Source organism: Urocampus carinirostris, chromosome 4 (genome assembly GCF_059441175.1).
Source record: "Urocampus carinirostris isolate Australia breed hairy pipefish chromosome 4, RoL_Ucar_1.0, whole genome shotgun sequence".
NCBI lineage: Eukaryota > Metazoa > Chordata > Actinopteri > Syngnathiformes > Syngnathidae > Urocampus > Urocampus carinirostris.
The window spans coordinates 27,149,831-27,164,734 of record NC_142352.1 but is presented as its reverse complement, the minus strand read 5'-3'; the positions used below and the strand labels follow the sequence as shown (position 1 = coordinate 27,164,734).

The window sequence follows — 14,904 nt, the reverse complement described above, 5'->3', positions numbered from 1 at the left end:
TCGGAAGTGTCGCTTGGGAGCCAAAAGAGCTCTTTTCCTGTGAGCTAAGCCGAAAGAGCCAGTACTCTCAAAAGAGCCGGAATTCTCACCACTAATAAGTTGCATGTTACAATAACTTCCTGGAAAGCGTAAACCCTCGAAGAAGAATCAGCATCCTGACATATCATCACAAAAGCAGTGGTACTGATATGTAATACTGTGTTTTACCAAATCACTAATATGAGTATTACACTTAATTGAATCTAAAACTCATAAATTTGGTCTGTTTACTCGTCGATACAATACCTTACAAAAGTATGGCATTGGAACAAAACTAGTTATTTTTATTTTTATAGATAAAAAGTATTTTTTTTTTTTGCATTGAACTGTCTCGTATACCATTCTTTATGGGTGTGACTTGTTACCGTGTCATTGCCTTTCATAAGGACTGTATTTACGATTCAATAGTTTACAGGGGAACACATTCATCTTAGATATGGCTTCTGGATTTTGCTCTAAAAAATACACCTGATCAATGCATCTGAATTAAAAATCCATCCATCCATTCATTATCTGCACCGCTTATCCTCAGTAGGGTCGCGGGGGTGCTGGAGCCAATCCCAGCTATCTTCGGGCAGTGGGCAAGGGACACCCTGATCTGGTTGCCAGCCAGTCGCAGGGCACACAGAGACGGACAACTCACTCGCTCATTCACACCTAGGGAGAATTTGGACCTGCCAATTAACCTAACATGCCTGTTTTTGGAATGTGGGAGGAAACCGAAGTGCCTGGAGAAAGCCCACGCTAGCACAGCGAGAACATGCAAACTCCACACAGGAGGTTCGATCTCATGACCTCAGAACACTCTATAAACCACTGTGCCGCCGTGCTGCCGGCTAAGTTTGTTAGTGCTGCTGTTATTGAGCTCAAACATTCAAGTCATTATTATTATTTGGGACACAACTTTTTTTTTAATCTAAAACATAATTCACCATTTATAACTTTGATTTAATAGTGCTATGACTCCAATAGAATTGAATGCTATTAACAAACTTTGACTCAACTTTAATATTCTAAAATCCACACTAATTGATAGAACAACTGTATTCTGTATTTTACTAATGATACTATATAATGTCGTTTAGATTGAACCAAACAAGGGCACTTTTTAAAAGCAGCCTGAAAAAAAATTAATGTTTCTAAAGTTTCCATTTTAAAAGTTGATCAATCGTGGGAGTTCTAATGTAATTTCAAGAATGTGTGTGAAATGGTCAAGTAAAAATGATCAAATGTAAAAAACAAAATAAAATTAGAAAATGTAACGGAAAAAATCTGTTTGGATTAAGTCTTTTTGAGTTTGCAGGAGAACCTTTATATTTGAAACTACAATTGGCCTCGCTCGTGTGGCGCCAGCTTCGGCTCGTTGACGGATTGGCTTCCCTTTGTCAGTCCGTCAACGAACCTCTGCACCCGCAAGATGTGGGTTTTGACTCTGTCCGGTGTCATGCTTGTGTTTCCTGTCCGGTATTGTTCTCGTCTTTTTTGTCCTGTTTAATATCGATCTCCAGTTTTGTTCCCGGCCATTTTATTCTGTTTGTTATCGATCTCCAGTGTCGGGTAGCGTTCCCGTCTAGTTTGTCCTGTTTAATTTTGATCTCCAGTGTCTGGTATCGTTTCTGTCGATCTCGCCCTGCTTGTTATCAGACTTCAGTCTCCAGTGCCTGATATTAATCCTGTCTGTCCCGTCTTGTCCGGTATCGACCCCATCTGTCCGATATCTGCTCATGCAATTGGTATCGATCTCGTCAGCCGCTTGCTTCCTCTCATTCCAAGCCAGACTGCTGCCTTACATCTTCCGCCCAACGATCGTCGAATCACTGGCGTTTTGGGTTAATGTGCATTACTGCCCCATTACCCTAAAATAAAGCTTGTAAGAAAAACGTCACGCATCTGGGTCCTCATCCTGTTCCGGTTCTTGACAAATACATGGCATTGAACTTGAAAAGGAAAACGATTGTTGGATAACCCTTGACCTAAATGGCTGTGCTACGCTTCCATTTTTTACCACACTTGTTGCAACAGACTGCTTGCATATGATAGTGCCTCCAGTTCCTCATGTGCGAGTTTTGCCAGTGTGTTGCAACGGCTTTTTGCACACTCGAGTTATTTGCGAGACAATGACTTTTGCTGGCTTCCTGTGTAAACTCACCTGAGGGGAAACAAGCTGTCTCATCTCGTGTCTTGACAACGCCATAAAGCGTATTTGCTCTCGCAATGATGCTTACTGTACAAATATAAATATTGGGAACGGCCAAGTACATACAGTATATGTACTTGTATCTTTTATCTATGCCTAAGACAGACTTTTTTTTAAGTATTGATAGTCTCAATGATAGCTGAAACCAGTATCCAGGGTCTAGTATTGGCCTATTTTCAATCAGGAACCTGAAACTTAAATAATTGTAAATGGCCATTAAATACATGAAGTATCAAGTAAAAGTATTATTGTGGCATTTAAAGGTACAGTGATACCTGTACTAATTCATTTTGGGAGTAGCTTTGTAACCTGAAAACTTAGTAGAGACGCATTTTGTATGTATAGGCCCTAATTCGTTCCAAGCCCAGCAAAAGAACAGTATGTTTTTAATAAATCATGAAAGAGCATCAGAACATGAAGCAAATACATGTTAAAATTAGATTACAATACAATAAATGTAAAACAAGAGGCAGATAATGTAAAAATATTAATTTGAATTTTTGACAAACTGATCTAACGACGTCTGCTTTTGCTGGCTTTTGACAATCCGTCCAAATGCGTGAGGCAGTCGTAGCGGCAAATAGCAGCACGTACTGTACTGTATTTTGGGCTTTGTAACTTGGGGCAATCTTTGTAACTAGAGGCAATATTGTCTTGTTCAGGCACTCGGTAACCTCAAACTTTCGTATGCAGAGACTATTGTAGGTAATTGTACCATTGTATTTTGTTCAAACAACATCGGGCATTTTTACTGCGCAAAGGGAATTCTATTATTAATGGTATCTGTATGCGGTATTAATGATTCCTGAAGATTTTCATATCAGTCTAAAAACATCAAACTTCACAAGTGAATATTAATACAGAGTGAATAAAATTACCTCAACAATAAATCGAAAATTAAAACATTCAAATTAAGAATTAAAAATAGTAATACGCTGGATTAAGATTGATTTATAGGCATATTGTAAAAATCACTAAAAGGCCATGCAGGTGAAAAAAAATTAAAAACAAATGTGCTTATAAATTCAGCATGTAATGCAATAAAACTAAAAGCACAATACTCAAGGGCAGCACGGCGGCGCAGTGGTTAGCGCGTGTGCGGCACAGTTCTGAGGTTGTGCGTGGGTTCAAATCCAGCTCCTGGCCTTACTGTTCGGAGTTTGTATGTTCTCCCCGTGCTTGCGTGGGTTTCCTCCGGGCACTCCGGTTTCCTCCCACATTCCAAAGACATGCATTTCAGGTGAATTTGCCGGTCCAAATTGTCCCTAGGTGTGACTGAGCGAGTGAGTTGTCTGTCCCCGAGTGCCCTGCGATTGGCTGGCAACCAGTTCAGGGTGTCCCCTGCCCACTGCCAGATGATTGCTGGGATGGGCTCCAGCACTGCGACCCTACTGAGGGTAAGCGGTGCAGCTGATGAGATGAGATGAGAGACAATACTCAAGTGAGGAGAGTACTGGAAAAAGAAACCTGTGACGCGGTTCTGTGTCTTGTGACGTTTTTGCAGCCCGGCCCAGTAGGGACACTAGTACAAATAACAATAATAAGCTTTAATCCAATGTGTGTTTACTAGTCTACTACAGATCTGGATGATTTAGGAAAAAAAGGCTGCAGATTTGGTCTCATTGTCGCATGATTTTTACTCTGGTTACCAGGCCCACCAATGGATTTAATCTGGCCTACGAGACAACACTGAGAGTGTCACGGTTGCCATTGCGCCAAATTGGCCCTGCGCGTGTGGCGCCAGCTGCGGCTAGTTGACAGATTGGCTTCCCTTCTATTTAAGCTCAGTGCTCTCACTCACCCTTTGTCAGTCCGTCAACGAACCTCTGCCCTGCAAGACATGGGTTTTGACTCCGTCCGGTTCCCTGCCTGTGTTTTCTGTCCGGTATTGTTCCCGTCTATTTTGTCCTGTTTAATATCGATCTCAAGTTTCGTTCCTGTCTAGTTTTTCCTGTTTAATTTCGATATCCAGTGTTGATATCAATCCTGTCTGTCCGGTATTGCTCCATCTGTCCGATATCTGCTCGAGCAATCTATATCGATCTCGTCGGCCTCTAGCTTCCTGTCATTCCACGCCAGACTGCTGCCTTTCGTCTTCCGCTCAACAATCGCCGAATCACTGACGTTTGGGTTAACGTGCATGACTGCCCCATTTCCCGTAAAATAAAAGCTTGTGTTAGATACGTCACGCATTTGGATCCTCCTCCTGTTCCAGTTCATGACAGAGAGAGACTCGAAGAAAAAATGGGAAGTATAAATGGAAACAAATGACCAGTACTTTTCATTGTTTTATCATATACAGTACTTTTTCATACTTTTTATTATTTGTATATTTCTATAATTTTCAGGACATTTTCATACTTTTCAATTCATTTTGATACTTCTAGACTGTATCCATACTTTTCAGTATATTCCTTCAGATCTTCATTACTTTCAGTACTTTTATTACTCATGGCAAAATTAAGCTCCATAAAGCATTGAAGCCCTGCAAGGAAATACTTCACAATTATAATAATTTAAAAACACATTTTGTTTCAAAGCGCTTCTCAGGACACCCAAGGTCCATGTATACGGAATATCAATCAACAATAAAACAAGAATATACCAAACGGGAACTAAATAAAAAAATAAATAATACAGTTAAAAAGGGGGCGGCATGGGAGGTAGTTTCATATGAAAAGGTTAGTCTGAAGAGGTGGGTTTTGAATCCGAATTTGAAAATGGACAGGGTGGTGGAAATCCGAACGTCAGGCGGTTATGAGTTCCAGAGCTTGGGGGCGAAGCGGCTGAAAGCTTTGCTCCCTATGTAGCTGGGACGGGCAGCAGGTACGGTGAGATCGGGAGGAGGAAGATCTAAGGGTGCGGGGTTGCGTGGCAATGTGAGGGTGGTCGGAAAGGTAGGAAGGGTCAATATTATGGATGGCCTAATAGGTCTACAGAAGTATTTTGTAGGGGATTCTTTGGATGATCGAGAGCCAGTGGAGTTGCTGAAGGACACACGAAGGGACTACAAAGTGATTTATTTCCTCGATTATGCAATCATGTGGACAGAAAGATGTATAACATGCTTGCTGCATACAATAAAAGGAGGTGTGGTGTAAATGATGCTCTGAATTTAAAAAAAAGTAGATGTATGGCAGTTGATGAAAAGCGTCACTATTTTAGTGTTTCTTCCCAATTGAAGCAGGCGGTTTTTATTTTGTTCTGTGGAAGCATGTTGGCCCGGAGAGAGCTGGGCGCCACCATGCTGTATTTGCCCAAGACAAACCACAGGAAATGGTGCCACTACAACCCTAGTGGTCAAGGGATTCAACCAACAGACCAAGACCCCCTTTTTTAACCTTCGTCTTCCTGTGGCACCATTTTCACGTCAGTGTGTCTTTGGGTTTCACTGGGTGAGCACGTATTCATTTGTTGTCGATGTCAAATATTATTCAAACATGCTGTATATGTGATTTATGTTATTGATTTATGTTGTTAAACCACGTTGAAACGTTTTGTTGTGTAAGTTAAGTTCGGAACGTTAGGTGTTTTATTGGAAAAGAACACTAAAACAATAGACAGTGACAGCGCACCTCCTAGTGACGCTTTTCACTGACTACATCAACATTTCAGGAGTGTTTTTACATGAATTGTCCTGTGTTACTTTGGATATGTTTGTGCTTATGCAACAAGTGGAACATTGAATAAGCTCTTTTACGTGGTACTGATGAAGCAGGGGTGCATTGATATGGGATAGCTAGATCGTATCGAATTGGAGGCATATATTTCTGTGATACCCCAGTGAAGGGGAATCCATAGCGTCTCTTTGCCTTTCTTATTTCGAACTACACTAAAACCTAATGAATCATTACTTGAATCAGTCACATCATGGTACACCCAATTTGCGGGGCTTCAAATGTCACCACTAAAACGTACAAGTGCTCGACACACGCTTCAGGGATTCGACCCCAAAAGGCACATCACAAACTTTCATACTTTTTTCAGTACTTCTCAGTAATTTTTAATACTTTTCAGTACTTTATTCCCCCGTAAATGCCAAGGTCCGGTTTTATCTCTAAAGCACTGAATGACGCTTTACACACACACACACACACACACACACACACACACGCACACACACACACACACACACACAACTGCAACCAGATGATGAAAGTGCTGTATCTGAGTCAAATCAGAGGATTTCTCCTGCTACTTGTAACCATATAAGGGTGCAAAAAAATAAATAAATGAAAATGAAATAAAAACAGCCTGGAGAAGAATTGGCGCCACAAAGCTGTACTTGCCCAAGACACACCACAGGAAGTGGTGGTGCCCCAAAAACTCTGGTGGTTAAGGGATCCATGTACCCTGAATCATGAACTGATAAATATTGTGTTTAAAAAGTGTAACTATGTAAACAATCTAAAATATGTGTACAGTAAAATAATGCTAATCAAGTGTGAGCAGAAGTATTAATATGTCCAATTTTATAAGCAAAACCTAATGAATATTTCTGCAATTTCAATACTAATAATTGATCGAAAGCATTAAACCAAAACATGTGCGCATATGAATAAAAATACTTGACATAATAAAATAAAACTGAAATGTGAAGACGAAACCCCAATAACCATTATGTTAAAAAAATCTAAATCACAAGGATAAAATATATAAAGTATATGTAAAGCCTAACTTTATTATGACTGTCAAGGTTCAACCAACAAACCCATGAATATGTGAAGAGCACCTAATGTCAAGAAAGCCTTTAATGATGATCAATCGGTGAAAAACTTAAAATCAAGTTCGATAAATAAATGTTTCTGATGTTTTGCTTCATATTTGCAACAGTGTCAAACAACACTCGTGTATTTGGAGCAATGCTGCTCTCTTCAGGCCGTTTAACCAACTTCACGTAATCCCACATTATATATAAGCGACCCCCTAAAACTGCTTTAAAATAGACACATACGAAAATAAATTCAAAATATTAATGAAGCGTGTACCTAAACATTGATCGTGATTTACTTATGTAGTGATTATGAATTATATATTGGTAAAAAGCTAAAAATGTAACATATATATGCCATTTATGTACTTTCCAGCAGTGCTTCGATGGCAGACACTGTAGAAAGAATTGCTTTAAGTTATAATTTTGGGGGGTTTAAAACTGGATTTGCTTGTGACTGGATCACCCAGTGGGTGTCACTGAAGACCCGTCATAAGAAATAGTCCCAAACAGCCTCTTTTGACTCTGTAGTATCATGAAGGAAGCAATTCTCAAAACGTATTGTATTTTAGCTTCAAAATGATCGATTTTGCAGTTTATTGATATTGATAATGATTGATCAATTCGACAGTGAACATAGACACCAAAAAATAACAACGTAGTTTGTGTCAGGACCATAACGGAAACAGGACCCACTTGCGTTACGTTTCTCACAAGTTTTATTGGAGGAAAAAGAAAGGGCTGCGCCGACGGTCCGGTGTTCGTTGGACGCGGGAAGCAAGTCACTCTTGTACTCGGATTTTGATCCGAACGCGGAAGTGGATCTTCCATAACGAGCGATGGCTGTGTCTGGGACGGAAAAACGGGTCAGTAACCGGAACAGGGAGAGTAGACGTAGTCGGGAACAAAATAGGTCGTAAGCCGGGACGGGAGAAGAGACGTGGTCAGGTTTAAAATGGGTCGGAGCCGGGGACAGACGGGAGCAAAAACGGGACAGGTGGGAGTCAGGGTCAAAAAAGGCTTGCCTAGTGTTCACTGAGGTTCGCAGACGGACTGACCACAGGGGACGGACAAGACTGGGTTCAAATACTGACAGGGAGCCAATCAGAACCTGCGGCAGTTGGCGCAAAAAGAGCGGGCACAGCTGAGTCACATCAGTAATCATTTGATTCTAACTAATATCAAGTTGAGAAAAATAAAAAAACAAAGAAACATATCAAGATAAAGTTGTGCACTTTTAATTAACAAACAAAAGGCACCATTTGCAGCTTCTAAAAGTTTTTTAAGACAATAGACTAATTACAATTATCAGGAATTCCTTCATAGTGTGTCAGAATGAAACGATTTATGCCCAGCACCGAAACAGTTTGTTGCTTTATTTTTCCTTGCGCTCTTTTTCATCAGAAGAAGCATCACGTGGGGCAAGAGTCCCACATGGTCTCCCTTAAAAAAACAAGATCTTGCGCTCCCATTCAGACTCCATTGGCTGCTGCTTTCAGCAGATTGAGAAGAAGAGGAAGATCCAGGGCATTCCAAGCTTCTTGGCTGGAGTGCACCAGGCCTCTTCGCCAATAGGCCAAGGCCTGCCATGGTAGTCCAGGCTCAGCGCACCCTACTGGGCTGGCTGTCTTGAAGGAAAGAGAAAGAGCAGGCCTTCACGCTTGCCCTTTTTAAATGCAGATGATGTCGTCGTTCATCTGAGGCGTGTCCTGTGACCGGTCAAAGTTTCATGTTGACGTTTTTCAAAATGAAGTCCTCTGATTGACTGATTGATAATAGGAGAATTTCATTCGGACACACAACAAAATAAATCTCTGGCATAAATAAAGACAACATACATAGACACATAATTAATCTTTTGATTACAAATTAACAATATGGGGGTTTAAATGTTTATTATACAGCTGGAGAAGTCTGTTCACTTCCTGTAGGTGACTGACCACAAGTGTATTGTGCTCTTGTGTGCACTTTAGAGAAAAGGAAAGGTCTTGTTAACTTATTGTGGGTTTTTAGGGGTTCCTGGTTCTTTTGCTTGTGCCAGTGGTTGGAAAGTGGCAGTGTAGTCCTCTACAACACTCATACACAGTTTTCATATTTTGTGAGTGCTTCTTTTATGGACTTGATCGCTGTTGTCACTGTTTTCAACATTTCCTTCCGCTTATCACTTACTTTCTTGGGACCCATTATTATGGACAGAAAAATGAAACGAAACCAACACAATTGCAATAAAATGAAATGTGGTTCCTCTCAATCACACTGATTGACTGAATAGAAAGAAAAGATCGAGCAGGATATTATCGTCATCCAGTGTTAAGGAGTGTTATTGATCCTCTGTTTTTTTTTGTTCTTCTTAGCATTATTTTGCCAAGGTAACCCACTGAAAACAGGTCAGCGACCCACTTTTGGTTCCTGACCCACCAGTTGACAAGCCCTGATCTAGAGCAGGGTGTGCAAACCTGATTCTCGATGGCTGCATCTCCTCAATGTTTTTCTGCTCCAATAAAGGTGATACCAATTGCCAGGATCATTTTTAAGCTCCTGCGCAGCTTGCTAACGAGCTGATAATTCTAAAAAGCTTAAACTGAGAAGAGAAACCACCCAAAAAATGCAGGGCATTCGGCTCTCGAGGACCAGGTTGCCCACCTCTGATCTAAAGGTTAAAACTAGTCGGTCCCTAATTGATTTTTTTAATATCACATTTAAAATGAAAGGGGCTGGGGTTTGCATGTTGACACAGACTCTGATTGCTTTGCAGACTCTTGGATAACTCGTTTTATTCAACTTTCTCTGGATCAATCGTACGGCAGGCAAGAAGGGACATAAAGGAAGACATTGACATACCTGTCAACTTCAGACAATTGCTCCCCCTTGTAAAGCAGAATAAAACTCAAAACAAGACAGACTTTGCAGAATAAACAAAGACCATTTATGTAAGCAAGTTCATTTTATCTAAAAAATAAACAACACGAACAATTACTTCAGCATCTTAGTTCTTTCCCCACTTGTAGTAAGTGAAGTTTTTTTTTTACATGTAGCATTGCAGGGTTTTGCAGACTTGATCTGTTCTACAGATGGTTTTACTCTGTTACAGAAACTGTCATAATTTATTTTGCAACAAAGATGTCAGAGTATCAGTTTTCATTGTCTTACAAAACTATGTGCCTTCCTCACATGGCTGAAAACTCTCACTGTCAGTATTACAGCGAGGTACCTTGTAAATCTCTTCCATCAATGGAGAAGGATCGTGCCCCAACTGGCGTTTTGAACTGGGCACAGGAGTGTCCAATTATCACACAGTCTTCAGGGTCGCGCTCTGGTTTCCTTTCTCGGTGGTGAGGAGCAAGGACCTTTAGCCATTCTATTCCCATCACTGCATCCTCTGTAAGGTTTTTTTCTTTAGGGTCGTCTAGTATCTGGGCCTTGAGGGGAAGTTTAATTTAAGGTCTGCAATATCGCACACCATCACAGGGCCCCAATTGGTGTTTTGAACTGGGCACAGGTGTGTCCACCTATCAAACACCTGTGCCCAATTATCCTGAACCCTTTAATTGGACAATTTCGTTCAGAAAACGTTGTCGGGTCATTTTGAGGTCTCTTGCGATCCTCCCTATGTCATTTTCACCACCATCCTCGGTGTGATTATCTCTGGGTTTTTTTCCTTACTTTGCTGCTTGCATTTTGCTGTTCCATGTTTTTTTTTTCGATTCTGTTTTTTGTTTAGACATTTTGTTAGTTGTTTTGTGCTAACATGTTTGTTTGGTACTTTAATCCTAATTTTGTTAAACATACTGTCCTTGTTTTGAGCACCTCTGCCTGTAGTTCCTGCCTCCCCCGCATTGTTTCTCCATCACTAACGTCCAACCATAACAGATTTTTTTTAAAGAAGTAATAATTTTGTTTTCCCAAACAAAAATGGTCATACAGTATACAGTATACAATTTGAAATGATTAAAAAAAAAAGATAAAATACAGGAAAAAACACGGCGGCGCAGTGGTTAGCGCGGGTGCGGCACAGTTATAAGGTCTTGGGAACCTCCTGTGTGGGTTCAAAACCAGCTACTGGACTTACTGTGTGGAGTTTGTATGTTCTCCCCGTGCTTGCGTTGGGTTTCCTCCGGGCACTCTGGTTTCCTCCCACATTCCAAAGACATGCATTTCAGGTGGATTGGCCGGTCCAAATAGTCCCTAGGTGTGAATGAGCGAGCGAGTTGTCTGTCCCTGTGTGTCCTGCGATTGGCTGGCAACCAGTTCAGGGTGTCCCCTGCCCACTGCCCGATGATTGCTGGGATGGGCTCCAGCACCCCCGCGACCCTACTGAGGATAAGCGGTGCAGCTAATGAGATGAGAAGAGAATTTCACACGTCGGACAAATTGGATGTGCCCATTTTGTATTGATATTTTTGACGTGACCTCACAACCATAGTGAATGGGTCCACTAGATGCAGTTTGATCTTGTCACGAGTCAACACTTATTTTGTTGAAAGGGGAATTAGAGTGTACGGTGTTTTTTGTGACTTTACCATTTAGTTCTAAGTATCGTAACCTGATGAGTGGAGGCCAGAGCAAGAACTTCACTTGTAATGCGCCCTTTTGAGACTGTGGGCGTGCCATAAACCCTAGGCAAAAATTACCCTCATAATTTAGCCCGCAACGTTTAACAACTAGAGCTTCGATCGCCAAATTTCGAAGGTCAATCACAAAAATAATGAGTGGGGTAAACTTACACCCATCCAGCATGGCCGCCACTACACTGGTTGCCCGGATGTTGTTCACATGGTTAGGAACTATCAATTACTGAGGTACAGTATATGCAATGAAAGGTAATAAGTCTCGAGGGGGGCATGTCAAATGCTTGAGGGGCACAATTATTATACACACAAAAAAAGAGAAACCAGGCTTCAAGTGGGGGGCACAAGCCCTTGGTGAAGGGTGGGGGTTAGCAGGCCCTCTATGGTCCGCCCATTAGAAGGAATGTGTACTCAGTGTTAATCCTGCTTATTTTCACTGAAAAAGCGTAATCTCTCTCCATGCATCCATCCAAACTTGACCATGGAAAGGATGTGCTTGTGAACTCAGGTGAGCGCAGACTTGTGTGTGTACGTGTTGAATGATGAGGGTGATAAAAGAGAAGGGAGGGGGCTCTAAGGAGCTTAGGAAGGGGTGGTCTGAAGTCTGCTTCTTTTATCTCTCTCTAGTTAAGATGACACGATAGCATTAATTGTTCCGGACTACACATCAGCAATCCAGTATGTGTGCGTCGTGTTCGTGTGCACATGCGCTTGTTTGTGTGTATAATCCATTTTTTGCATGTGCTTCTGATGCATCTAACAACTTTATTTGTTTAAAAATAAATACATCTTTTTTTTTTTTTAACACTCAGCACCGGTGGGAAACTATTTGAAGTCGTGGGCCTCATTGGGTTAAATAATGTGGCCAAAGGGCCATTCCTGGAGCCTGAGACCACTCCAGTTTTTAACACTTATGAATAAATATACACGTAGACATCTACATGTTATATTTCTTTTTATTTGATTTTAAATAGATTTTTTTCTGTCAGGAAACGGAGAAGGAAGAGAACCCAAATGCGTGACTAATGCAGACGAAATCAATACCAATTGCACGAGCAGAAATCGGACGGATGGGGTCGATACCGGTCAGGACGGGACAGACAGGATTGATATCAAAACTGGATATTGAAATCAAACAGGACAAATTAGACGGGAACAAAACTGGTGATCGATATTAAACAGGACAAAATAGACGGGAACAATACCGGACAGGAAACACAGGCAGGGAACCGGACAGAGTCAAAACCCACGTCTTGCGGGGCAGAGGTTCTTTGAGGGACTGACAAAGGGCGAGTATGAGCACTGAGCTTAAATAGAAGGGAAGCCAATCTGTCAACGAGCTGCAGCTGGCGCTATAGGGGTGGGGTCAATTGGGCGCCATGGCAACTGTGACAGTTTCATGAAATTGGTTTTGAAATGCTCACGATTAAAGCAAGATGGTATTATTTTATGTTGTCATTTTTGTTTAATATTTTTGTAGCATGTTGGCATAGTTTTTGTAGTATTTCTGTAATAATTTTGTCGTCTTACTGTAGTTTATTTTATATTTGTAGTTTTTCCTTTGTTTTTTGTAAGATTACTGTAGTTGTGTTTTTTGTAGTATTTCTGTTGTAATATTTATGTAGTGGTGATTTTGTATTACAGTATTACTTTTAGTAGTGTCTTTTTCTTTTCAGAATGCAAGCGAAATTATAAATAAGGTATGTTTTTTAAGTTATGAATTTGATATTTTGTTTTGAATTATTTCTGTCGTAGTATGTTTGTTGTATAGTATTCCTGTATTATTTTTGTATTATTTCCATATTATCCAAAATTATGTAGTATTTCTGTAATAGTCTTTTTGTAGTATTAGGTCATAACATTTCTGTAGTAGTATTTTTGGATTATAGTACAGTGGAACCTCGGTTCTCGACCATAATCCGTTCCAGAACACTGTTCGAAAACTGATTTGTATGATCACCGAAATCGTATTTTCCCATTAAAAGTAATGTAAAATCTTTTTAATCCGTTCCAACACCCTGAATGTTTACCTTGAACGTAAACATGAAGCTAACCCAGGCTAATCGTACGTTCGCGATAGCGTAATCTTCCGTCTGAAAGATTACGCTAACATGAACGTGTAAAAATAAAAAAATCAGGTCGTTTACACGTCATTTAGCACCCGGGTCCCCACAAAAGGTGACTAGCGCTTCATTGGAAAGGGAGCTCCATTCAAACACCCTGAATGTTTTACGTAAACAAAGCTAACTGAGGCTATTCGTACGTTCGCGTTATCGTAATCTTCCGTACGAAAGATTACGCTAACATGAACGTGTAAAAATAAAAAAAGGATTATGAATAGGATTTCTTACCTTTGTGGTGGACAGTGGGGAGAGAAAAATCATCAAAAGTTTTTCAACCTCTACCAAAACTTGCGGCAGTTGCTTGCTTATAGCGCTAACTTCCTAAGCCGCATCACTCGATTTCACAGCCTCCTTATTCTTTACTATCGTACTGATAGTAGATTTAGCCATGCTGTATTCACTAGCAAGATCGGATATTCTTACACCTCTTTCATATTTAGCTATTATGTCTTTCTTAAAGGCAATAGTTGTGCGAACAATTTGTCTTTTTTAACCTGTCCTGCTTGCACCGACCTTCTTCGGGGGCATAATTAGGGGCTAAAACACCCATACGCCGCTCAGCATCGCACCCTAGCGTACTGGCGTTCGAACTCCGATTTTTTGACCGAACAGCGAAGCAAGAATTTCTGGAAATTTTTGGTCGAACACCGATTTGTCCGAACTGAGAGGCGTTCGAAAACCGAGGTTCCACTGTATTGCTGTAGTGGTATTTTGTTGCAGTATTTTTGTTGTTGACATACAAAGGGACAATCGGAACACTTTTGGCACCAAAAAAAGTACTTTTTTACTATGATGAACACATATATTGCCATTATATTTTGACAATTTTCATTTGATGGGCAAGATAAAAAAGCCTGACGGGTCGCATGTGGCCATAGTTTGCCCACCTCTGACTTAGTGTATAGTAATGATCAATTACCATTACCACACAGGTCAAAATTTACAAAATGTTACTCAAAACATTGTGAGTAAACATCAAACAGCTTGATCCTCATTACAGGTGATTTGTGGTCTATGGAGAGTTTGAATAAACTGGAAGGCCTAAGTGGTGGGTGGTACTGCACGTTGGATGGTAGTGGTCTTAAAAGCTCACCAGTCTTTCTTTAACGACCGGGTGGCCTTTGACCAAGTCCATTACACTAGATCTCGATTAGCTGAATGGTTTTCATTCTGAGGCTTTATAGCCGTGAGCTCATCGAATTGACAATGTCATCTCCTAGCTCATTAGTTCAAGAAGGGGGGCTTGTAACGACCATCTTCTTTGGA

At 40.7% G+C, this 14,904-nt stretch overlaps 1 protein-coding gene across 4 annotated transcripts in view; it reads left to right on the top strand.

Moving 5' to 3' along the window:
• The first annotated feature begins 5,527 nt into the window (after positions 1-5,527).
• The window catches only part of LOC148367176 (prepronociceptin-like), a 43,660-nt gene continuing 34,283 nt past the window's right edge, over positions 5,528-14,904 (top strand). The window contains exon 1 of one of the 4 annotated variants that reach the window (XM_088333210.1): positions 5,528-5,631. The gene's annotated coding sequence lies outside the window, so the exon portion shown is untranslated. Of the gene's footprint in view, positions 5,632-11,998; positions 12,024-14,904 lie in introns of those variants that run through there. The other 3 variants (XM_088333211.1, XM_088333212.1, XM_088333214.1) reach the window with 3 other exon arrangements.